This window comes from Camelus ferus, chromosome 6 (assembly GCF_009834535.1).
Source record: "Camelus ferus isolate YT-003-E chromosome 6, BCGSAC_Cfer_1.0, whole genome shotgun sequence".
NCBI lineage: Eukaryota > Metazoa > Chordata > Mammalia > Artiodactyla > Camelidae > Camelus > Camelus ferus.
The window spans coordinates 43,034,906-43,062,840 of record NC_045701.1 but is presented as its reverse complement, the minus strand read 5'-3'; the positions used below and the strand labels follow the sequence as shown (position 1 = coordinate 43,062,840).

At 36.6% G+C, this 27,935-nt stretch overlaps 2 long non-coding RNA genes across 2 annotated transcripts; one reads left to right on the top strand and one right to left on the bottom strand.

The window, feature by feature from the left end:
* Nucleotides 1-14,734, bottom strand: LOC116664239. The gene is made up of 4 exons (XR_004320641.1): nucleotides 14,471-14,734; nucleotides 6,470-6,480; nucleotides 4,006-4,010; nucleotides 1-13 (listed from the first exon to the last, which is right to left on the bottom strand). It is a non-coding gene; the product is annotated as an uncharacterized LOC116664239 (long non-coding RNA).
* LOC116664240 lies at nucleotides 4,361-27,733 on the top strand. The gene is made up of 4 exons (XR_004320642.1): nucleotides 4,361-4,371; nucleotides 20,204-20,213; nucleotides 27,323-27,325; nucleotides 27,674-27,733. It is a non-coding gene; the product is annotated as an uncharacterized LOC116664240 (long non-coding RNA).
* The last annotated feature ends 202 nt before the right edge of the window (nucleotides 27,734-27,935 follow it).

The window sequence follows — 27,935 nt, the reverse complement described above, 5'->3', positions numbered from 1 at the left end:
AAAATTCAACACTCTTTCATGATAAAACACTCAGTAAACCAGGACTAGAAGGAAACTACCTCAATGTAAGAAAATGCATATATGAAAAACCCACAGCAAACATCATACTCAATAGTGAAAGACTGAATGTTTTTCCTCTAAGATCAAGAATAAGACAAAAAAATAGTCTGCTTTCAACACTTCTATTCAATATAGTACTAGAAGTTCTAGCCAGAGCAATTAGGCAAAAAAGAAAGAAAGAAATCCAAACTGGAAGGGAAGAAGTAAAATTATCTTTGTTTGCAGATGATATGGTTTTATATGTATAAAACCCAGATTTCACACACACACACACAAAAGCTGTCAGCAGTAATAAATGAATTCAGCAAAGTAGCAGGATACACAGTCAACATGCAAAAATCAGTTGCATTTCTATACACAAACTATGACCTATTTGAAAAAAAAACTATAAAAACAATTCCAATAGCACCAAAAAGAATAAATACTTAGGAATTAACAGCAAGTGGAAGAGTTGCACAATGAAAACTACAAGACATTGTTGAAAGAAATTAAAGACATACATAAATTGGAAGACTCAGTATTGTTAAATATTGTTAAAATATCAATACTACCCAAAAGCGATCTACAGACTCAATGCAATCTCTATCAAAATCCCAATGATGTTTTTTGCAGAAAAACCCAGACTAAAATTCCTATGGAATCTCAAGGGACCTTGAATAGCCAAAACAATCTTTACAAAGAACACAACTTGGACAGTCACAGTTTCTGATTTCAAAACTTACTACAAGTCTATAGTAATCAAAACAAATATGATACTGGAAAGACAGACATATAGACCAATGAAATAGAGGCCAGAAATAAATCCTTATATATATGATTTTGGATAAAGACACCAAGACCATTCAATGGGGAAAGAATAGTCTTTTCAACACATGGTGTTAGGAAAACTGGTTAACCACACACAAAAGAATGATGTTGGACTCTGTAACACCATACACAAGAATTCAAGGATTTAAAATGAAAGACCTATAACAATAAAACGCTTAAAATAAAACATACGGATAAGTCTTCATAGCACTGTATTTGGCAATGATTTCTTGGATATGACACCAAAGGCACAGATAACAAAAGGGGAAAAAAAGACCAATTGAATCATGAAAACTGAAAAATTTTGTGCATCATAAGATACTATCCACAGAGTCGAAAAGCAATCTATGTAATAGGAGAAACTACTTGCAAATTATATATCTGATAAGGGATTAATATCCAAAATATGTGAAGAATTGTGAAAACTCAACAACAACAAAAAACTTGATTCAAATATGAGCAAAGAACTTGAATAGACATTTCTCCAAAGAAGATATAAAATGGCCAATAAGCACATGAAAAGATACTCAACATCACTAATTATTAGGGAAATGCAAATCAAAATTGCAGTGAGATACCGTATCACACCATTAGGATGGCCTCTATCAAAAAAAAAAAAAAAAAAAAAAGGAAAATAACAGATGTTAGCAAGGATGTGGAGAAACTGGAACCCTTGTGAAAATGTAAAATGGTACAGCCTCTATGGAAAACGGTACGACAGTTCCTCAAAAAATTGAAAAGAGAATTACCGTATGATCCAGTAATTTTATTTCTGGGTTTATACCTAAAAGAACTGAAAGCAGAGTTTCAAAAAGATACTTGTAAACCCATGTTCACAGCAGTTATTCACAATAGCTAGAGCATGGAAGCAAGCAGAGTCTCTCAACAGATCAACAGATAAGCAAAATGTGGTGCAAACATACCATGGAATAGTATTCGGCCCTTACTAAAGAAGTTCTGAAACATGCTACAACATGGATAAACCTTGAGGACATTATGCTAAGTAAAATAAGCCAGTCATAATAAGACAAATACTGTTTGATTCCACTTATGTGAGGTACTTTGAGTAGTCAAAAATCATAAAGACAGAAAGTATAATGGTAGTCTCCGGGAGCTGGGGGGAAGTGGAGAATGGGAAATTATTGTTTAATGGTTTAAAGTTTCAGTTTTACAAGATGAAAAGAATTATGGGGATGGATGGTGGTGATGGTTGCACAACAATGTGAATATATTTCAAACTAGTGAACTGTACACTTAAAAATGGTTGATGATAAATTCTGTTATTTGTATTTTACCACAATAAAAATTGTATAATTAAGTGATTTGTCTGATTTTTGTATAATATATAAAGAATTTTTTAATTTGATAAATACTATCAGAATGTTAACAGAACTTAGAATTTACCATCTTTGTACTTTATTTCATTAGAGTAGGAGAGAGTTATTTGTGTACTTGGAGCTTTGTCAAAATTCTTTAAAAAGAACTTATTAGTGATATTTTTATTATAGCACTATTTTTTATTACACTGCTACTGTCACATTTTTATTTTATAGGATAATTTTGATCTATAAGCTGTAAAAGAAATTTAAAGCCTCCCTTAAAAGTAATTGTTGAAATTTCCTAGATATATATGCAGAATCACAATATTTTAAGTTAAATTGAAATATTTAAGAAAAAAATTAGATTCTTCATATTACTTTAATACATCAAAGATTAATTTAAAAATTCAACGTAACCTCTAAATAATCTTTACTGTGTACAAAGGGTGTCCTCAAGGGCACCAGAAGAACCTGAATAAACGTACCCATCATTTGTCATGATTCCTCCACATCCATGACTTTTTAGATTAACCTACCAACTACCAATTCCGAATCGGTTTCATACATAATACAATGATCATGAGCCACTGATTCAGCCCAGAAGCCACAGTGGGGAGTTGCTTGATTCATGTTTCTTCAGCTGTATGGGCCTAGGAAAGCAGGACATACAGAATTTATGAGGCTCTGGAGTCAGGTGGCCTGGATTTTAAATCTGCTCCACCACACACTATACATGAGACTTCTAGCAAGTTGCTTAACCTGTTTCAACACTTGCAAACCCATTACTTACTTCATAAGGTAGTTGTGAGGTTTACATAATGCAACAGACTTAATACACTTAGCACAGCATCTGATACAAAATTAGGTGATCAGTAAATACTGGCTGTTGCTGCTGTTGTTTATTATTATTATCATTAGCAAGAAAGGGTTACAGATGTCAATTTCACTCAGGTGTTCTCAAGGAGGTTTGAGAGATTATTTGTAAAATTTATCATAAGGTCCTCTATTTTGCGGACTCCTAAATATATCTTTCTATGTTTCAATTGCTACGACTTTCCAGTAGCCTCAGGGCTGATGATTTAGTCTGAGGAAAATATCTGGTTAAAACAAAAAAGAAAAAAAAGCATTTGGCATTAATCTCCCATTTCAGATTTAAACCCTAAGGCTCTACAGGTTCCTCTGTTTCAACTATGTGGGAGGTTAGCAGTCAACAGACTGAAGTCTTGCTGTTTTCTGGCCTTTGAAGAGCAGAAACAGCTTTAATAACTTTGCTGGGATTGTAGGTGAGCCCATGTGAGGACTAATATGGAGAATGAGAAGTATTTCTAACAGTTACACTTGAGAAGCATAATAGCAACTACAGTAGTCACCCCTTATCCACAAGGGATACATTCCAAGACCCCCGAGAACAGTAGTGAACACTACAGATACCATGTTTTTTCCTGCACATACATATCTATGATAAAGTTTAATTTATAGATTAGGCACAGTAAGAGATTAACAACAATAAAACAGAACAATTATAACAATATACTGTGATAAAAGTTGTAACTTTTCTTTCTCAAAACATCTTATACAAGTTTAATGCCTTTTCCATCTTAACTAAGCACTTACCATGCACTGTGGCTGTAATTTTTGCAGTTGGAGGCGTGACAGCAAACCTAGCATGAATTTCTTTTTCCCTCTTCCCCAATTTCATGGACAGAATATTTGAATATTTGTTCTTAACATAGATCTTAGCAACCTCAGCCTATGATTTTTTTTTCTTTCCTTATTAAATCAAGAACTTTCACCTTTTCACTTAAGGGAAGCACTTTACAATTTCTCTTTGGCATATCCAAATTGCCGGCATCTCTACTGTTGTGCTTTGGGGTCATTATTAAGTAAAATAAGGGTTACCTGAACACAAGCACTGTGATACTGCCACAGTCAATCTGATAATGGGGAGAGCTTCTAAGTGACTAACTGGCGGGAAATGCTGGACAAAGGGATGATTCACGTCCTGGGCGGGCTGGATGGGGATTTCGTTAAACTACTCAGAATGGCATGCAATTTAAAATCTGTGAATTGTTTATTTCTGGAATTTTCCATTTAATATTTCATTAAACTACTCAGAATGGCATGCAATTTAAAATCTGTGAATTGTTTATTTCTGGAATTTTCCACGTAATATTTTCAGACTGTGGTTAATCAAGGGTAACAGAAACCGTGGAAAGCAAAGCCGTGGAGATGTGGGGACCACTGTACTTTTTACAGCACTTGCTATATGCCAGCACTGTTCTTCACAACTTAACTCTTCAAGTACTGTTCAGAGCTACTGATTTAGAGGCACTAACTTTAATCACTCATTAGAATTGCTCCCCTCAGCAAGTATTTCAGGCCAAGTATTTCAAGGATCATAGAGGATAAATAAAATTCCACAAAGCAAATCTGTGTACTAGGTTGATAAGAGAAAGAGCACATGAAGCAGTCACCCTGATGATTATTAGAGATCGTCTGTAGCTAGTTAAAGGGACAAGCTGAAAAACAGACCCTGCTTTTATCACTCAGTTGCATGATGCCTAAGTGGTCACCATGATTCAGATCCAATCTGCCATAATGAAGCTCAATCCAAACTTGCTCTTTCTGTTTTGAGGAGCCACTTCTCCAGCCCTCTGGAAAAAAGAGAGAGCTCAGGAGAATTTCTGTGTCAGGAAATGAAAAATGCTCTGAATTTCCTAAAGATTGAAAGGTATTTCTTTATGAACCTGTTGTTAACATATAGATGATCAGTCCGGACTTAGGAAAAATGTGGTTGACCTCAAATGCTACAAGAGACAGAAGACATCACAGGTGCAGTGCCCCCTGGTGGAGTATGATGAGAGACACCCTCCTTTTCCTTCTTTCCCTAAAAATGGTGTCTTGTCTTAGAATATGCATGCTATTAGTATATCTATTTCTCTCCCACCTTCATCTTGTGTTTCCTACTTTCTTTTTCACTTTTGCCAATTATTTTTACCTTTCTATGTTTACATTTATTTCATCTTTTTTTGTAATTTTGTAAGCAAACTTCTTTCTAGACAACCAACCTATCGTTAATAAACGTGGCTGATGATCAGCCTGTGGGGCACCAGCCCAGCTGCCAGATGGTGTTTGTGATTAGCATCCATTTTCTCTGTCCAATTTGTCAGTGACTGGCTCATACCTACGATTAAATATTTTTCATATTTTCCCTAAATATAAGTATTCATATATACATATCCTTGCACATAGAATCAACCTGTGCTTTTAAAACTCTTTGTTCCTTAGGGTTCTCAGAGATTAAAGAATGCAAAGAAAATAACTACAAAATTGAAAATGTGTATCCCAACTATATTCAAACAAATATATCATACAAAGTACCCATATTTAATGGCCTGTAACTAGTAGCTATGATTTTAGATACTGACTAAAGGAATAAAGACCATTAAAGATCATTGTCTGGAGTAAAGATAATCTCTTCAGCAAATGGTATTGGGATAACTGGACAGCTGCGCATAAATCAATGAAGTTGGAATCCTCCCTCACACCATACACAAAAGTAAACTCAAAAATGATTAAAGACTTACACATAAGACACAATAAATCTCTTTGAAGAAAATATAGGCAAAATATTATCTGACATAAATCTCAGCAATGTTCTCCTGTTGTCAATAGAAATAAAAGCAAAAATAAACAAATGGTACCTAATTGAACTTATAAGATTTGCACAGCAAAGGAAACCATAAGCAAAACTAAAAGACAACTTACAGAATGGGAGAAAATATTTGCAAAAGATGAGACAGATAAGGGCTTACTTTCCAGAATATATAAACAGCTCATACAACTTAATAACAACAACAACAAATAAAACCCAACCCCATAATGGGCAGAAGACCTAAACAAGCAATTCTCCAATGAAGATATACTAATGGCCAACAGGCACATGAAAAAATGCTCAATATTGCTAATTATCAGAGAAATGTGAATCAAAACTACAATGAGGTATCATCTCACACAAGTCAGAATGACTACACTCAAAAGTCCAAAATTATAAATGCTGGAGAGACTGTGGAGAAAAGGGAACCCTCCTACACTGTTGATGAGAATATAGTTTGGTGCAGCCATTATGGAAAACAGTATGGAGATTCCTCAGAAGACTAAAAAATAGACTTACCATATGATCCAGCAATCCCATTCCTGGGCATATATCCAGAGGGAACCTTAATTCAAAACTGTACATGCACCTCAATGTTCATAGCAGCACTATATACAATAGCCAAGACATGGAAACAACCTTAATGTCCATTGACAGATGACTGGATAAAGAAGTTGTGGTATAGTTATACAATGGAATACTACTCAGCCATAAAAAATTATAAAATAATGTCATTTGCAGCAACATGCATGGACCTGGAGATTGTAATTCTAAGTGAAATAAAGCCAGAAAGAGAAAGAAAAATACCATAAGGTATCACTTACATGTGGAATCCAGAAAAAAAAAAAACTTATTTACAAAACAGAAACAGATTCACAGACATAGAAAACAAACTTATGGTTACCCAGGGGGCAGGGGGTGGGAAGGGATAAATTGAGAGTTCAAGATTTGCAGATACTAACTAATGTATATAAAATAGGTAAACAACAAGTTCATACTGTATAGCACAGGGAACTATATTCAATATCTTGTAGTAACTTATGGTGAAAAAGAATATGAAAACAAATATATGCATGTTAATGTATCACTGAAGCATTATGCTGTACACCAGAAATTGACACAACATTGTAAACTGACTATACTTCAATTTATATATATATGGCATTCATTGTCATCTCCAAGAGCTATATAGTCACTCAAAGTTAGAATTACCCAAAAGAGAAAGATTCTGCCTCTCTAATATGACTGTACCTTGTGATTACCCTCAGGCTCAGTCCTATGCAGGATCTGCAGCTGTAATTTGCCCATGTATTTTAAAATAGAAATCTTCTCACTGATTATACCCAAAGGGTCATAATATGGTCCCAGTCAGGACTGATTTGTAGAAAACAGAAATTACTTTCCAAAGAAAGAAGTTAAAAAAAGAGATTTGGGTGCCTACAAAATCATTGACAGAGCTAGGGTAGTAGGCTCCAGTTTGGGCTTTGAGGAATGGCTCCCATAAAACCACTTCAGAACTGACCTGCCAAGGGCACAATCAGGAAACGGCAATCAGGAAGCTGCCACTGGGAATTTTGACTTTAAGTACATACTGTCTTAGTGATGCTCCAAGCCCTACCTCTCAATGCCTACAAAGCTAATGATTGGACACAAGAATTCCACTATTGATAAACCCAGTGTCTCCACAACTCTGTTTTCCAGAAGAAATAAGAGGAGAAAAGTTAAAATATGGCTTCTAATTTCATGCAAGTGCATTTGATTGGCCAAATGCACCATCTGGGCCCTTATCAGAGGAATCCAGGAAATGAAAATTTTAGCATTCTGGGTGTTTTACTAGGCAGGAAGGCATATTAGAAAAGCATTTTTCAAATTCTACATTGCAAATTACTTGTGAGTCATAAAATCAATTTATTTAATGGGCCATGAAATAAATTGATTTTTAATGAAATGGAATAGAATAGGATATATTCCTATGTAGTAAAGGAAGACTGTTTTAAAAGTCTTATTTCAGAGGTCTGTCTGTCTGTATGTACTAGGCTGTGATGTAAAAAGATCATATGGACCATATGGATTAAGGCCAAAAGTGTGATATCCACTTCACCACAAAGAAGGTAGGATGGATTTTGAACACTAACATCCACATATCTAACATAAATTCTGAAGATGAATTTGTATCTAAACTAATGACATTAGTTTTCTATGGCTGCTATAAAAAATTACACTAAATGCAGTGGCTTAAAGCAACACAAACTTATTATGTTACAGTTTTGTATTAAGAAGTCCAAAATGGGTTTCACTGTGCTAAAGTCAAAATATTGGCGGGGCTGCATTTCTTTCTGGAGGCTCTAGGGGAGAATCCAGTTCCTCCTATTTCCTGTTTCTAGAGGCTGCCCACATTCCTTGGCTCATGGCCAACTTCAAAGCCAGTAACTTCAGGCCAAGTCTTTCTCAGGTTGCCAACTCTCTGGTTCTCTTCTGCCTCCATCATTCCCCTTCAAGGACCCTTGTGATCACATTGGGTACACCCAGATAATCCATGATAATCTTCCTGTCTTAAGGTCAGCTGATTAGCGACCTTAATTCCATCTTCAAAATTAATTTCCCTTGCCATGTAGCCTAACATTTTTGCAGGTATCAGGGATTAAGACATAGACATCTTGAGGGTGAGAGGCATTATTCCACGTGCCACACTAACAAAACCAAATTAAAGATCGAGGGAATGTCTGTGTGTCCTATAAAGTAAGGAGGAAAGGCACAACTGATTTTGCAATGCAGATTTCTCTCCTTTCTGCTGCTTTCAGAGTTAAGTTAGATGACAAAAATGTATGATTTCCCTACAAGAAAATGCATAAATATACATATGGGGGTGTGTGTATATATATATTTCATTAGTTCCCTCATTTAAGGAAGCTTTCTGTTGGTCCCCTACTAGGAAAAATGCTGAAAATAACTAGTTAACTTTTATATTTCCTCCCATCCCTCTCCCCTGACATCAAATTTGAAATTCTATTTTACTTTAATTTAATACCAATAAGTCCATCAGCAAATTTATACTGCATTGTATTTATGTACTCCTTTCTTCTTATACCATTTGTTAAAATTGCACCGAATCTACATTGTCAGAGCATTGCTAGCATTTGCTATAGTGTTTCCCTTATCACCATCATCTAGTCTGCTTAACAAGCAAACGTGTATTTGATACAGATACATGTGCAGTCAATGTTCTCCAGTCACTTTAGTTGTCTGTAGATTTCTCAAGACAGGATACTGGAAACACTGTCCCCTGAGTTCTTACATGTTCATAAAAGTATCTATGGCCTTTATGCTTGATGATCAATTTGGCAAAATGTAAAACTCTTGACTTATTTGAGGTTAGTAAATGTTACTATTTCAGAATAAAACATTGCTACTTAAAAAAGTTGTTTTAACAATGACTTTTTTCCCTTTATAAGTGACCTAACATTTTGCCTGAAAACTCAAAGAGATTTGTTTCCTTTCCTTATTAGTCCAGTAAAGTTATTAGACTTATAGATTCAATAGTTTTATTAGAATATGTCTCAGTGTTAGCTTTTCTGGGGCAATTTTCTTAAAAGCATAGTACAGTTTTAAAAGTTCTTTTATATCATAAAAGTACTCTTAAGACATAGTTTTTAGTATTTTTTTGTCACATTGCTTTGCTTTTGCTTTGGCGGGGAGTGATAATTATATATATTGCCCATTTTTTTGTCTACCTTATATATCTGTAACTTTCTCTGAAGTCTTTTTATTTTTGTTTTTAAATATTCGATCTTTTTATTTTTCTCCTTTACGTCATCTATTTGTTTTGAGTATTATCCATGCTAGTATCCGTAATTTCCTCCAATTTAGTTGTTAGTTCTAAAAAAATTTTTTTTCTTAATTAGCTTTTTAGTTTGATTACTTCTCTTTCAAAATATTTCTTTTATCCAATTGTCTTATCTCTGTTTTTCTAATTCTAATTTATGCTGTTCTTTCATAGTTTCTGAAAATATTTTAATTTTAATTTGCTTGTGAAAGATTGTTTTTTACATGATTGTCCATAAAAATGCTGTTCTGCTTAGTATTCATTTTTTCTTATAGGAATTAATCAGTGAGGGATGTGACTAAAGCCCTTTGTTGCTGTCGCTCACGTTCAAGGGAGATGGGTGTGCTTGCACCTTTAATTGTCCCTATGTGACAGGTCAGTTGTGCAGATTGGTTGTACAACAATGTGAATGTACTTAACACTACTGAACTGCACACTAAGATTAAAATGGTGTTTTTCAACTTAAAAAATCTTTAAGAAAAATTTAATATCTCAGAGCTGGTATAGTCTCCAGTATTCCCTCTCTCCATGAGCAGCACCTTTATCTACCCAGGAACTCCAGCCAAAAAGAGCTCTAGGAGTCGTTCTTGATGCTCCTTCTTTATACCCAATCCATCGTTCTACCCTGTAACTACAGATAACGCCTAAGTCTACCCACTTCTCTCCATCCCCATGGCTTCTATCTGAGTTCTCTTAGCTACACTATTTGTCTTCTACCAATGTCTGTAACAATCCAATCACTATACTCCAGCCAGCCAGAGATGTCTAAAGCAGAGAATGGATCACATTACTTCCTCAAGAAAGTCCAAACTCCTTAAACAGACTTATAGGCAAGGACTCCATAATCTGGTCACTGGTGATCTTCCAGCCCCATTTCTCACCACTCCATCCACAGTCACTTTTCATTATGTAGTACTTGTCATGCTACAGGCCCTGAGGCTGACCTGGGCTCCACGTGAGTCAGGCACTCGTTTTTTGAGAGATGTTCAAGGCCATCCCTCTTCTGCCCTCTTGCACTACTCAGTTATAATCTTCGTTTAATGCTTTTCGATTTGTGCTGCAAAGTCTTCGGCCATGATTCACCAGGCGTAGCAAGCACATTAATATCAAGAAAGAAGCTAAAATGGGCTTTTAACAATATAATTCCCCAGAAAAACAGAACATATTTCAGTCTCTGAAATGTTCGTCTTTTTAAAATGCAGTAATGAAAAGATAATTTGATCTTTCAGACATTCCAATCACATTTTTCCATACTCTGCTCTCTCATGCTCTCTATTGGCCTTACTCTTTATATATTAGTAATAAAAAATAATGGTAATAATTTCATCCCTCATGCTCAATTCCACATTATTCTGGTTCAGAAGGCTTCTTTTGCAACCCTGTCTTATTTTCTTAGGTTTTGTATTTTTTCCTCTTTCATCATCATTCCATTAATCTCCAGTTCTTCCCCTTAGTGCTGATGCATCAAGGTTAATGAGCCTCACTGGTGACAGCAGGGGGATTGAGCTGCCTGGCCCTTCTTGTCCTCCACTTGACCTGATTGAGATGCTATCCCCTGCTTTTCGAGAATAGAAATAAAGAGAAAAATATATATATCAAATGAATTAGAAAATTATTTAAAATTGCTGGGCAAACAGAAGCTCCTGAACTCAATAATATACTGTGGATTTACACATGATTTCCTTTTTTTTAAGCAGCACTCATGGGAACTGACAGTTTACAGCCAAACCTGGTGAAAAGTTGAATATCAAGGATGAAGGAAAGAGAAAAGTAAACTGTGATCACAGTGTGACTCTTTTCAGACACTGGCACCTACCCTCTGGTTTATTTTTCATTCTCCCTGGCTAGACTGGGGGCGGGGGGAGTAAGGATTGTATCCCATTTCTCTGTTTCCAGCATATGTCATAGAGACACATATTAGAATTTCTGTAGGATACCTTGAACCTGGGTATCTGGGAGAACGGTAATATTATAACCAAAAAGAGGGGTTTCAGATGTGGAAGGAATACAATTTAGAAATTTTGTGTTTACAGAAATAGCAGGAATCTCATGTAGAAATATCTTAACTATGGTTGGAAATGTTATTTTGGGTGAAATGTATTTTAATTCATGTTTATAAGATTCATCACTGACACCAGCCCCCTTTCCAACTTGAAATGTTGAACTTGTTTCCCATGTTCTCCTGTATTCAGTCAGTCCAAGTACAATTCATCCTTCTTTGGTTTGTCTCATAGCTTGAATCCACCTCTTCGCAGGGCTGCCAGGTCATCACCTCCTGTCTTGAGTACTCTAGCATCCTCTTTTCATTGCTTCCACATCTTCTAATCTATCTAAGATATCAGACTGAATTTCCTCCAGTGCTACATTCTCAAAGCTATTCCCCTAGTCAGGAACCTGCTGTGAACTGGATCCTATCCACACCTGCAGGGAGCCTTCAGGGAGTCCCCAGTGGAGGCCCACTCTAGCTTGCCAAGCTCATCTCCCATTAACCTCTAAAATTCTACTCAGCATGAGAGCCAAGGCTCATTTCTAAATGTGGGCCTTTAAAGAGCACGCTTACCCTGCCAGCTCTTATGAATCTATTCAATTTCAACCTGGCCTTTCAGGACAAGATCAGTTTCCAATTCTCTTCCTGACTACTGTGACTAAACCTAAGTGTTTCTCTTCTGACTTCACCAGGAGCTAGTCCAGATACCCCAGATCACCCAAGGCCTAAGGGGTTTGGTTAGAAATGGTTCCATCTTCTATGTCATAGAGGTAAAAAGCCAACCAACGTCATTTTATCTTTTTTACTGTATAAATTCTGTTAGTAAATTTAGGGTTTCCAAATAAAGTAAAAAAGAAAAAAATAAATGGCTCAGTCTTTAAAAGACAAACATTTTTGAACATGAGATATTTGAGACAAAATCAGGTACCTCCCAGGTTACAAATGGAATCAGGAACTCACGGCATGATTGGGTACTAAAACAAGAGTCTACAATATGCTGCCTATAAGAGACCCAGGTTAGGGCAAAGGACACACATAGATTGAAAGTGAGGGGATAGAAAAAGATATTTCATGCAAATGGAAATGACAAGAAAGTAGGGGTAGCAATGTTCACATCAGACAAAGTAGACTTTAAAACAAAGTCCGTAAAGAAAGATAAAGAAGAACATTATATAACGATAAAAAGAATCAGTACAAGAAGAGGATATTATACACATTTACATATGCACCCAATATAGGAGCACCTAAATAAATAAAACAAATACTAATAGACATAAAGGGAGAAACTGACAGAAATACAATAATAGGAGGAGATTTTAACACCCCACAGACATCAATGGACAGATCTTCCAGACAGAAAATACAGTAAGGCAACAGAGATCCTAAATGACACAATAGAATAGTTAGACTTAACTGATATTTTCAGGACATTACATCCAAAAAACCCCAAAACAAAACAGAATACACATTCTTTTCAAGTGCTTTTCAAGTGCACATGAAACATTCTCTAGGATAGACCTCATTGTTAGGACACAAAACAAGCCTCAACAAACTGAAGGATAGAAATTATTTCAATTCTTTTTTTTCAATCCCCTTGAAAATTATCTCAATCCCCTTGCAAAAATCTTTTCTGATGACAATGGCATGAAACTAGAAATCAACCACAGCAAGATAAAGGAGAAAAAAGGAATTACATGGAGACTAAACAACATGCTATTTAAAAAAAAAAACCAGTGGGTCAATGATGAAATCAAAGAGGAAATTAAAAAAATACCTTGAAACAAATGACAATGAAAACCCAACCATACAATATCTGTGGAACTCAGCAAAAGCAATCCTAAGAGGGAAGTTCACAGTGATACAAGCCTTCCTCAGAAAACAAGGACAATTTCAAATAAATGACCTAATCTGTCACCTAAAAGAATTATAAAAATTATTTCTAGCAAAAAGAAGGAAATAATAAAGATCAGAGAAGAAATAAATAAAATAGAGAGTAAAAAAAAAAAAAACCAAAACAGAAAATAATCAGTTAAGCCAAGATCCTGTTCTTTGAAAAGGTAAACAAAGTCAACAAACCTCTGGCTAGGCTCACCAAGAAGAAAAGAAATAGGATCCAAATAAAACAAAACAAAACAAAAAAATAGAAATGAAAGAGGAGAAATAACAACTGGCACTATAAAAATTCAAAAAACCATAAAAGAATACTATAAACAATTATATGCCAACAAATTGGACAACTTAGAAGAAATGGACAAGCTTTTAGAAACATACAGCCCATCAAAACTGAATCAGGAAGAAACAGATAATTTGAACAGACCAATCACTAGAAGTGAAATAGAATTTGTAAAATTAAAAAAAAAATTTTTTTTAAAAAAGGAAAAAAAAGGAAAAGCTCCCTGTAAACAAAAGTCCAGGACCAGATGGCTTCACTGGGGACTCTACCAAACATATAAAGAACTTATACCAATCCTTCTCAAACTCTTCCAAAAGATTGAAAAGGTGGGAGTACTCCCAAATTCATTCTATGAAGCCCATCACCCTGTTATCAAAAACAGACAAAGACACTACAAAAAAGAAAACTACAGTCCAATATCTTTGATGAATATAGACACAAAAATTCTCAACAAAATATTAGCAAATAGAATCCAACAACACATAAAAAAGGTCATACACCATGATCAAGTTGGATTCATCCTAGGGTCACAAGCATGGTTCAACATATGTGATACACCGCAGCAACAAAAGAAAAGTCAAAAACCACATGATCATCTTAATAGATGCAAAAAAAAAGCATTTGATAAAATTCAACATCCATCCACTCTTACCAAAATGGGTACAGAGGAACACATCTCAACATAATCAAAGCTATTTATAACAAACCCACAGCCAACATAATGCTCCACGGTGAAAAGCTGAAAGACTTCCTACTCAGAACTGGAACAAGACAAGTATGCCCACCCTCACCACTTCTATTAAACTTTGTATTGGAAGTCCTAGCCACAGAAATCAGGCAAGGAAAAGAAATTAAAGGTATTCAAATTTGAAGGAAAGAGGTAAAATTGTCATTATATGTAAATGACATACTGCATATACAAAAAGACAGATAAAACCCTGAAGACATCACACAAAACTATTAGAACTGACAAATTCGGCAAGATAGCAGGATACAAGATTAACATATAGAAATCATTTGCATTCTTTACACTAACAATGAAATCTCAGAAAAGGAAAGAAACAATCCCTTTTAAAGTAGCATCAAAAAATAAAATAAAATAAAATAAAATACTTAGGGTGGGAAGGGACAGATTGGGATTTCAAAATGCAAAATAGATAAACAAGATTATAATGTATAGCACAGGGAAATATATACAAGATCTTATGGTAGCTCACAGAGAAAAAAATGTGACAATGAATATATATATATGTTCATATATAACTGAAAAATTGTGCTCTTCACTGGAATTTGACACAACATTGTAAAATGATTATAATTCAATAAAAAATGTTAAAAAATAAAATAAAATAAAATACTTAGGAGTAAACTTGACCAAGGAGGTGAACAACTTATATGCTGAGAACTATAAAACACTGAAAGGAAACTGAAGATGATTCAAAGAGATGGAAAGATACCCCATGCTCCTGGACTGGAAGAATGAATATTGTTAAAATGGCAATATCCAAAGCAATCTATAGATTTAATACACCCCTTTCAAATTATCCATGACATTTTTCACAGAAATAGAAAAAAAAAATCCTAAAATTTATAAGGACCTATAAAAGACCCAGAATTGCCAAAGCAATCCTGAGGAAAAAGAACAAAGCTGGAGACATAACCCTTCCAGACTTTAGACAATACTACAAAGATACAGTAATCAAAACGACATGGTATTGGCAAAAAAAACCAGACATATGGATCAATGGAAAAGAACAGAGAACCCAGAAATAAACCCACACACCTATAGTCAATTAATCTTTGACAAAGGAGACAAGAATATACAACGGAGAAAAGACAGTCTCTTCAACAAGTGGCGCTGGGAAAGCTGGACAGCCACATGTAAATCAATTAAGTTAGAACACTCCATCACACCATACACAAAAATAAACTTTAAATGGCTTAAAGATTTAAATATAAGACATGACACCATAAAACTCCTAGAGGAGAACATAGGCAAAACATTTTCTGGAATAAATTGTGCCAATGTTTTCTTAGGTCAGTCTCCCAACGCAATAGAAATAAAAGCAAAATTACACAAATGGGACCTCATCAAACTCATAAGCTTTTGCAAAGCAAAGGAAACTATCAACAAAATGAAAAGACAACCTATGGATTGGGAGAAAATATTTGCAAAGTATGCAGCATACAAGGGCTTAATTTCCAAAATATACAAACAGTTCACATAACTCAATAACAAACAACCCAGTCAAAAAATGGGTGGAAGACCAAAATAGACATTTCTCCACAAAAGACATACAGGTGGCCAATAGGGACAAGATGCTCAAACATCATTAATTATTGGAGAAATGCAAATCAAAACTACAATGAGGTACCACCTCACACCAGTCTGAATAGCCATCATTAAAAAGTCCACAAATGGTAAATGCTGGAGAGGGTGTGGAGAAATATTCCTCCTATACTGTTGGTGGTAATATAAATTGGTGCAGCCACTATGGAAAACAGTATATAGTTTCCTTATCCTCATAAAACTAAAAGTAGAGTTACCATATGATCCAGCAATCCCACTCCTGGCCATATATCTGGGGAAAACTCTAATTTGAAAAGATACATGCACTCCATTGCTCAAAGCAGCACTATTTACAATAGCCAAGACATGGAAGCAACCTAAATGTCCACAGGCAGATAATTAGATAAAGAAGTCATGAGGTGTGTGTGTGTGTGTGTGTGTGTGTGTGTGTGTGTGTGTGTTAGAATACTATTTGGCCATGAAAAAGAATAAATTAATGCCATTTTCAGCAACATGAATGGACCTAGAGATTATCATACTAAGTGAAATAAATCAGAAAGAGAAAGACAAATACCATATGATATCACTTATATGTGAAATCTAAAATAGGATACAAATGAACTTATTTACAAAACAGAAACAGACTCACAGACTTAGAAAACAAACTTATGTTTACCAAAGGGGAAAGGAGGTGGGAGAAGAATAAATTAGGAGTTTGGGATTTGCAGATACATGCTACTATACATAAAATAGACAAAAAACAATGTCTTACTGTATAGTACAGGGAATTTTATTCAATATCTTGTAATATACCACCATGAAAAAGAATGTATGTGTAAATATATATGATATATAAAACTGAATGATTATGTTGTACACCAGAAACTCACACAACATTGTAAATCAACTATACTTAAATCAATCTATCTATCTCTCTCGCTGCCTTACCAAGCCAGCCCCCAGAAAAAATATTATAGTAATCTCAGCCTTCCTTCCCCTGCCTCCACTGTCTGCCAGGCTGCCCTTTCTTTCCTATCACCTTTAAGATTTTACCCTTACTAACAAAATTTGCTCTCAGGGCAGGACCTCATGAGCAAGAAAGAGAGCTGGACTAAGATTTGTGTTCTGGTGCCAGTTTGAATAGGAGTCAACATCAAGAGAAGTCACTCCACCTCTGTGCCTCATTTTCTTTGTCTGTGAAATAAGGACATTGAACAAGGTTGAACTCTGAAGTTCCCCCAAGTTCTAACATTTTTATATACATGGCACTATATACCTGGTGATAATTAACCAGTGATTAATAAATAAGTCCTAAGTTGTTACTTCTTGGAGTAACTTTATTTTAGCACGCTTAACTCTTTAAGCAAAATAAATGAATCTAATGATTATATTTTCTCCTGCTCTTCTGGAGGAAGAAGTTGGAGGAGGAAAAAAAAGTGAACAATGAACCCAATAGGTATTTTCTGTCTCATGAGGTCAGCCTGGCTGCCCAAGGCTATCACTCCATGGCAATACACGACTACATGACTATCAAATTTTAAAAAGTCAAGGGTTGAGAGTTCAATCATATAAAAACAAGAATTCAATCAAAACCATCATTTCAAAGCATCCATTGCTCTTACTATAGCTCAAAGTTATTTCTGGGTCCAATAAATAACATTACTAATTGAGAAAAAGCATATCTGTAATTCTTGTTCAAAAACTGTTTGAGTCTTCCTGCCATGCTGTGGGGGTTGCAGAAGCTCACTAATTACTGGTCCAATGACCAAGAGGTCAGGAAGTTCAAAACAAAGTCCTGAATAGAAATGTGACATCCATTTTGCTTTTTCCAAACACGAGAAAAGGCCAATGGAAGCAGATGTTTGGCCTTTGAAGAACAGCTCCTAGAGAGGCCATAACCCAAAGGCTGAGTAATATTTCTTGGAAAATGATAGACTCAGTAACCCGCTGGGGAGAACCCAGGTCCAATGTTCCAGCCTGAAGGTAAAGGGCAAGACATTATGTATTTCACTGGAGTGACAGGTACAGCTACTACACAGAAAAGCCATCTCATTGAATCAGATCTTTCTTTATCATCCCTTATGGTACAGAAGTGAGATCAAGAGCATAAAAAGAAGGAAATCATGAGAGAATATTTTCAATCAAGAAGCACCCAGTGAAGCATGCAATTAAGTGGAAAACTGTCAGTGATTGCTTATTGTATCTGTACAGGACGGGACATTGGTTTAATGGCTTTATATAAATGGGAAAAGACAACTTAGTAATTGACTTAGTACAACAGTAGACAATGTAGAAAAGATAGTTCTGGAGGCAACAGGGCATTGAGTACAGTCTCGGGGTGCTGAACACTGGAAACTGTATAGAGTTGACCAGCAATTATTCTTTAAATGATATATGTACCTAAAAATGACACTGATTTTACAGAGTTTATAAAATTGGCTGACCTGACAGCAGACAATGGAGTTCATCTCTTCTATTTCCAACAAGGAGCCACTTTTTCTTCATTTCAGAAAAGTTTGAAGAAAGTGTCTCTGGGCAGTCTTGCACACCCAGATGCAAAGTGCTAGAGAGCAGGAAATCGGGGAAGGGCTGAAAACTAATACAAGTGTTTGCACTCCCCCTCTCTTCATAAACAAGGTAAATGCCACTTTGCCCTACAAATTAAATCCTACCATAACTCCAAAGGACAGTGGAAATTTCTTAATACTTTGAGGAGTTTTATTGCATCTGAGTCTACCTACAACAGGTCATTGACTACAGACTGGAAATAATTCATAATTTAGAAGAGCTTGTTGTAATGTGAGGAAATGAAAGCTTTGACTGCTCTGTACTGTCTCCACCTACAGAGAAGGAAAAGAAATGAGGTGACATCAGAACCCAGCCAGAAAGTAATTCTATCATGATGATGTCATATTACAACTTCCTGTTTCAGCCAAAGAAGCAGTAACAAAGTGGTGAAGGAGAATTTTGGAGAAACAATAGTGGCAGAAGAGGGTAGCAAGAACTGGGGCTGTGTAGCATGGAGTTTCCTATCACTTCTCCCTCCCCACCCTTCAAGCCTCTACCCTCTGAACTTTTATTCTATGCCAAAATTACCTGGTCTTAGTTGCACTGGGAATAAAAACTCACATAGAATGCACACTGCTGGTAAAGGGAACATGGTAGGACCTATTTCTTCACAATATGAATCCATTTTAGAGCAAACAAGGGTGGAGAACTAACCAACCAAGGAACAGAAAAGATTGCATAAGATGAGAATTTTTGTTGATTTACTTTTCAGCCCTTAATTTCACCATCTCTGTTTCTCTTATATCTTCACAGTGGGATGGAGAAAAGTAATACTTATGCAACAAATATTTGTATTATTATTATTTTGATTATTATTGTGATTACTATGTGTGAGACACCTTGGCCATTAACAAGATGAAATATGGACTCCCTTAACAGGACGTGCACTTTAATAAAAAAAAAAATTCAGATTCTCCTTCCTTAGACAATGTTGTCTTCTGGCTTGCATAACATCACCCTCTTGTTCTGCTCTCACCTTTCTAGGAGCACTATTTTTTGTGTTCATTTTTGTGTTTTTCATTGGCTCTTTCAAGCTTCTTAAGTTACAAGCTATCCTTGAGGAAACGCCTTCTTCCAAGATTTCAATGACCACTTTTTTGCAGTTTACTCACCAATCTAGAATACCAGAGCCCAGCTATTCATTAAATTCCATTTCCTTATTTCAGTTGCATTCTGGACTATCTGTGTCTAAAAACAGACAGAGATAGTTCCTTTCCCCTCTCCTAAATCTCTTAGATTTATTTCTTCTAGAGGAAAACCCCAAGACACGAATTCCAGCGCAAATAGTTTATTTGGATGGTGAGCCAAGAAATACTACTCAGGGACTGGAGCCGTGAGACCAGAAGAAAAGGCAGCCAAAAAGATTTCATTATCAAACAAGTTACCGACATGGGAACCTGGAGCTCTGTCCTACTGGGGAAAACACAGTAATCCCACCTGTGGTGCCAAAGTGCCAAGCTATTAACCCACAGCCTCTGTCAGACAACGGTCGAGGGTGTCACCAGGACACTAATTCTCCAGCACTTCCCATGTCCTTGGTCCCTGCTACCAGAGAAAGCCCCCGCGGGTTGGAAGTGCACTTTGGCCATGAGGCCGTGTTGTGTTCTGCATTTTGGTCAGTGGCACCACACCACCGGTGACCCAGCTAGAAACCTTACAATCGTCCATAATTTCTCCCTCTTCTTTATCTCCGACTTCTACTCAGACACCAGGTCCTGTTGATTTTACTCCCCTGATGGTGTTAACTTTGCCTTTCTCAATCTTTATGCTATTGCCTTAATTCAGTGTGTCAATGCCTTTCTTAAAATATTGCCACAAATGGATTTCTATCAGGTCTTTGTCCTCCAGTAAAGGTCCTTGCCCTTTGAGCTGCCAGCAGAGCCAATCATCTTTTACACTATTCCTGGAGAGGTAAGAAGAGTAGTAACAGCCAAACTCTACTAAATTCTCTCTTTATATGCCAGGCACTGGACTAAGTATATTACATGCGTTATCTCACTTAATCCTCAAAACAAATTTATATGACAGATAATGGTTTTTATCCCCATTCAAAGGTCCCTGAGGCTTAGAGAAGTTAATAATGTCAGAGCTAATAAGATCGGAGAAGGAATCCAAACCCAGGCAATCTGACTCCAGAACTATGGTGCTTAACAACCACATGATGTGGATATGACCACTGTACTCCGTCATCTGTAAAAAATGCAGATCTTATGGAATTCCACCAATTAAGAGCCCAACCTCATTAATGGCTTCTACAACTTTAATAATCAAAGTCTTAGCTTTTAAGAATGGCATGACCCTGCATCATGTCCTGGCCTCGGGTTCTAGCTTGTCTTTCTCCACCTGCACTCACATAATGTTTGTTTATAAATCTGAGCCGCAAGAAACGGTAACAGTCTGCTTGACTGAAGCATGCAGCGCTTTGAGAAGAGTCGTAGATGATAAGCCTGTGTTCATATCACAGAGCCCTTCTATAAATCAAAGAGCTTTCAAAGCAGCTCTATATCCCTCCAAAAGGTATCCACCTGCCTCACCCATATCAGCATTTCTGAAAAGCGGTCCAGACTTTCCACCGCACACCATCAGGAATGACCCGAGCCAGCTGGGAGGCTGGCTGACCAGCCAACCTGTCAACTGAGCCCTTACACTCACCAGCAGGTGTTTCTGGCTTCCTGCTGTCCCCTTCACCTGCCGACCCATGTCCTACCCTTCTTTCCATGGTCACTGCAACTGTTTCTTCCTTTACCCAGTCTTTGCCTGCTGCCCACATCACTCTTCCTCTGCTCTGAGCTCGAAAGAGACTCAATGTCTGTCAACCAGCACTGCCTTGCATTCTTATGAGGTCATTTCATTTTCCCCTGAAAGGAGAGCCTGACTACACAAGGGGTTAGAGGGCATCTTCCATTCTATATTTCACCGAATGGCCTTCAGCTCCTAGCATGCAAATGATTTTCAATAGACAACTGAATGAATAAACTAGATGGCCTATCAAGATTGTTTCCGAGCCTATGATGTTTTAAATCCTAACATTCACCTTCTGAATGTATGCTACCATAGTAAATAATACATGTCTCTGTTGAAAGAATATTAAGTTCTGAAGGTCAACTCAGGTCTGATTAATAATATGCAATAGGCTATATTTCATATATGAAAGAGACCCACTATCCGCAAAGCAAACATTGTGAAAGTTAAATATTCACAGGGCTGGCTGTTATCAGACTGAATGGTGTTATGGGTAGTTAATACTACACAGGACAATTCTGTTCTCCTTTTAACAGGACACTAATCAGCCACCACACCCCTGCCAATTCCCCTGCTCCACTTCCTCTTTACGATTTTGTGGGTTAGCACTTTGGATATAGGTGCAGTGAGACCTATTTCCCTGACAAGAAGTAAAAAATGCCAGTAGGTAAATAAGAAAATTACATTTTACGGAAGAATTCATTCCCCGATGTTGAAAGCACATGCAGATTGTTGTAGTTTTGTTTTCTGTTCATACTGTTAATACCTTCGTGTGACATGATTAAAATTTTCTCTTCTCAGGAGAGAGATGAATATGGAATTATATTTTCAGCATGGAGTAAGCATTTTATCACCAACTTGGCCAGGAGAATTATGTTACAATGGAGGGCATCTATTTCTGCTGGGAAACGTTCTGCAGCACAGGGGTGGGAGAAATGGAAATTGACCCTCATTAGAGTGATGATGCCATCCTTTGGCTGGAGACAGAAGGCAGCCTTCTAACCCGTGGAGCATCTCGTTGATGAGTGGGAGGAAGAAACTCTTGGTGGCCAACTCACAATAGTACACCACAACATAATTAAATCAGCTCCAAGTTTCCTTGGTTCAAAATCAATTTTAAAGAAAATTCTGTTTCAGTGAAGATAGCTGTATTCTCCTGGGATGTTGCTGCTAACATAAAATCCAATATCAAAAGACACACTTAGTTAACCAGAATGGGTGATTCTCTTTTACAGCACGGATCTTAGAAAAAGAATTTTTACTTGCTTATTTCAGCTTATTTATGGAAGTAACACTCAATTCTTTCTAATTTTATCCTATTCACTAATGTAAAATATATAATACATATATACCTGAAAGAAAGTATTTTTTGAATTTTAATAACAATTTAATAGCAGGAATCTTAGTCTCAAACCCTGTATGATATTCATGAAGATGGAGAAGTTAGTATAAGAAAAATTAAAGGGGAGGAGGGCATAATAATGTCTTAAATAATCTGTATAGGCTGGTGTCAAATACAGACTAAAAAATTATTTTGAAATCCTAAAAATGCCCACTAGTTGAATGATGTATCCCTTCCAAATAACTACAGAGACTCAAGTAAATAAATCATAGTTTGTATAATAATCATAGTATTGTATAAAATATTTAGAAATAAATTTCATACCATGATCCAGCAACTTCATTCCTAGGAACCCAACTAAGAAAATACTTACTGATGCAGAGTTGTTGGAAAAGATTGGGGAAAAATCTATCCATATAATGGACTATCATGTAACCCTAATGTGAGGACCATGAAAATTTGCCTCACAGACCTTCAACCACAGGAAACATAATTGGCCAAGGGCCCACCTGGCTGCTGCACTTTGAAATCCATTGTTGAACTTGCACTGAAGCTCTGCCTCCCAAGGCCTGCTCCCAGCTAGTGACCAAAGAGACAAAGCACTAGGACAGACTCACTCTTGGTCAGACTTGCATGGTGGTTTGATGAGTATCCCAGTCTTATCTGACTCCCTTCCTATTTTCTCTCACACAGGCACTTGTAATAAAATCCTTGTAGGTTTAATCACATCTTGGAATCTGTTCCTATGAGGACCCAGACTAAGACATTTTAAAAACATGTTTTGGAAAGATAATTTAATTTCATACTCTAATTTTAAATTAAATGCTTCAGGAAACATTACCATTTTAAAAACAAGATGCAAACCATATGCCCAAAATTAGCCCAAAATTATGGGAAAATAAAAGAAAAATACACATTCGTATGAAGACATAGAAAATAGGATGGATAGAAATACACCGAAGTGTCAAAAATGGGTATCCGGAGGGTAGTGATTTTACAGATGGTTTTTATTTTATATATTTTTCCGAATATTTTAAGTTGTCTAAGTGATTATTTTATTTTTAAATTGAAAACATGGTATAAGCATTATAATTTAACAAAACATAGATTTTATAGAAAAGTACAAAAAATACAGTTTGGCTGCTATAAACTGAATGCTCTGTCCCTTCAAACATTCACATGCTGGCATTTGTAGGTGAGGCTTTTGGGAGGTTGGTTAGGTCATGAGGGCAGAGTCCTCATGAATGAGATGACTGCCCCTATAGAAGAGACCCCAGAGATGTCCTCTGCCCCTTCTGCCATGTGGTGATACAGGAAGATGACCACCTATGAAACAGAAAGCAAGCCCTCACCAGTAAATTTGTCCATGCCTTCCTTGATCTTGGACTTCCCAGTCTCCAGAACTGTGAGAAATAAATTTCTGTTGTTTAAGCCTGGTATTTTTGTTATGGCAGCCTGAACAGACTAAGACATTGGCTAAGCATTAAAAATGATTAAATTGAGACATATGATGCTTTCTTAAAATAACTGAGGATTTTTTTGTTCAATTTTATTTTAAATTGGAACTTCAAGAGAAAAGTAAGCTTCTTGGTCCCTCGGTACTTTGATGAATTTCAGTATGTCGGTTGAAATCACTGCCTTCTTAATAATAGTTAGATATGAACTATCTGTTGCAAGTTTATGAACAATTGTGCCACTACTGGGAGAATCTCCAGAAAAGCAAAAAGAAGACATGAAGTCCCATGCCTCCTTTCACGGGCAAGGAAACCTTGCTCTTGATTTAATTTACAGTGAAACAGGGTCTTTTACAAAGACTTTACTTCATTACGAGTATTATGGATGACTTGTTTCTGAACATTTAGAGGGTGCAGGGGATGGGGAGAGTGTGTGTATATGTGATACACAGAAGTACTTTTTGTTTGGTGTGGGGCAGGTATGGAAAACACAATTTCATTCTCAAGCCAAGGCTGATAAATTGGTAGTGACTCCCTTTGTAGGAAAGGATTCTGAGGCAGCATCTGATTTCGCTGGGTAGAGATTTGATCAATGAATGATGTCTGCCTAAGTGTGAAAAGGAAGGTAGCTGTCATCCCTGGGGTACTGTGATAAGCAATGAACCATTAATCTAGTAGTTTTCCTGTTGAAACATTATGTGACTTCTCTGTGAGAATGTATTTAAGTTCTGTCAGCCTATTATTGATCAAAAACATTATGCTTTTATGTTTTGTTGAAAGATGTTGATTTTGAGGATGGTTTGTAATGCAGATTAATGTAGTTGAGGAGTAGGATAAAGTAGGAGATTATTGGTTAGAGCCCATAAATAACCTAATAATGAATGTTTGGGTACCAATGAGCTACATTTTGGAAATTGGTCATTTTTATGGAGGAGGAGGGAAGTAGTTCATATACTATTAAATTTTAGTAAAAATATTTTCTATATTTGCACACCACACTAAAATGTTTAGTGTAAATTGTCATGCTGCAGTTGTATCACTTGAATTTTTTAATGTAATTCATGTTTAGTTGAACTCACTTTCAAACCACACATGTTGAGGTATTGTGATTTGAAAACAAAACTACCACTACCCAGGGATATAGAATGAGTATATTTTATAAGTTATTATTATTCAGAATGGAATCTAGAATTATTGGCCTACCAGTCAAAGTCAAGAGGAGATCTGCAGCATTCCACAGCATGGAACGTGGCTTAGGTGATCAGAATCAGATGAGAGACTTCTTGACAAGGCAGCTTCCTGGTCCTCACTCTCTACCTTCTCAGTCAAAATCATCAGAGACTAGCTTCTAGAAATCCACATTTTTAACAGTGATTCTTATGCAAACAAATTTGAGAACCATTGCTCACTCACAGGCACTCTCCCCACTTCCCCACCACTACCTCTGCTCTCATCCAAAAACAGTAACAGCGGCTAGATTGTTCTCTAATCCAAATCCAATCCTCTAGATCAACTTCTGAGAAACAAGTATCCTTATGCCTAATCCTGATTATTAATAATCTTCCCAAAAGATGCTGTCAGTGTGCCTAAAAAAAAAACTTGAGAAAATGTTGCTGGCAGGTATACTTAAAATTGGGGTTTCCTCTATTCCTGCATTCCTACTAGGATGACCTATATTGTTTTGGAAATTAAAGCACCTTTCACAATAAAGGTGAAAATAGGTTCAGGAGCCTTTCCATTATGCTGGATATACTTTTTATAAATCTGATTTGAAAAGCAGCAGTAGCAGTAGGAGTAGGAGTCCTTGAAGATGATCATCGACTGTATTGAATGCTTTTCCTATATCAAGCCCTGTACACTTTACATTCTAATATTCATGGGCTCGCATATGTCTGGGTTGGTGGTTATGTTTAGACTTTCTTGAGGCTTAAACTACTTCTTTTACATAGCTACCATAGAGCTTTACTCCAGGCAAAGCACTGTTCCTTCATATCTCGCCCCTCACTCTTACTCTCGGGCAGCAAAATATGGACTTTAAAAGAAGCTTTCCTCTTTATGAAGTCTCAACTGAAATATAATGAATTTTAAATGACACCATATCAGCAAGTCCAAAAGAATGTACCACCTAAGATGATTTATGGTAACGATTATTCTTGGCCGAGGCAGGAGAACACATGTAACAAGAAATGCCTGCACAGTGCAGTTTCCACAGCAGCAGATGCACCAGGCTTCTAGGGCTGCGCCAAGATTCTTGCACCCACTGTGAACCCTGTGAATTCCCTACTAGCAACCACAACCGTGAAGCCTCTGTCCTTTGACATAGGGAAAATTTGTATTTAAAGTTTTGAACATATAGTAGCTCTGGTTAAAAAAAAACAAAACAAAACCAAACAAAACAAAAAACCAAACAAACAAGAACAGATGGCTCCATAAAATGTGCAATAAAAGCAGTCACTAGGGTCTTTTGAAAGTTAAAATATGTGAGAAATCATTGTGGTGCCATTTGGCCCCTGAGGTTGTAAGTCTGCCAGCATTTCATTTCCTAATATCTTCATGGTTCTGTTCTATTTGGGCAACAGTAGTGTCCTGCGTCACAGAAAGGAAAGCTCTGTCCACAAAACTGTCTTTCCAAACGAAAAAAAAGCATTCATCCAGGATCACAAAAGTTTCATTTTATATTTTAAGTAAGATAAATGCTTCTTTTTGAGAAACTTTTTTTTTTTTTTTGCCTTTAAAATTGTGTGTGATGGGATGGGGGCAGTACTGTATTAACATACTCATTTTAATCAGGAAAATACCTCACTAACCCCATATTTGTCTCTAACACCTCTGGTAAACAAATTCTTAACTCTCTTCAGAAATAGTGCCTATTAGAACTTCCATGGAGTTTTCAGGTCAGAAGATAGAACTAAAGATGAAATCAGGGTCTGGAATGAGGGCTAAGCCAGGGGTAAAGGCACAGACCTGAGAATCAGGAATTCTGTGTTCAGGATGGACCATAATCAAGCCACGGAATCCTAGGCAAGAGTGCGGATGAATCCAATCAAAATCTCTTTTAGCTCTCCAGGGGTGGAATGCTGCTGCAGAGACACAGACTGCCAGCTGGTAATACTACAAAACACTCTGTGCCCATCCTCAACCAAGCCCTCACCAGTGTTAAGTAACATTATACCACCATAGAGAAGGAAAGATCTAAGAGTTCAGATTAAAAGAGAAACAGGGACAGGTGGGTTATAGGAGTGAGTGGGACATCAAAGAAGGGCTTGGCCAGAGAACATGGCATTCACTGCTCTGATGTGTAAAGCTCATGTCTTCTGCCATCCATTCCATCTAATGCATCTGTCTATTGCATTCCTGGTGGAATTCCTGTTGCTCAGAAAACTGGGTTCACCTCTTGGAGGGTGCTGAGTTAAAAGACATAACCAAGCAAAAGATCAGATTGGGAGAAGGAAGGATTTATTACTTACAGCAAGTAAGGAGAACACCAGGGATGTTTCCCAAAGTACTGTCTCTTCAAACATCAAAATTGAGGACATTTTAAGCTAAGTATATGTGCATATTCATAAATGGGCTTGGGCAGCTGACAGAGTCCAAGCTTTAGTTGATTGAAGTCACAAGTGTAAGAAAAAATCAACATCATCATCCCTTAGGTTCCAGTAGATCTGGTGGTTGAGCACTTCAGGCTGATCTTTCCCATTGAGAGAGAACTGGGAGT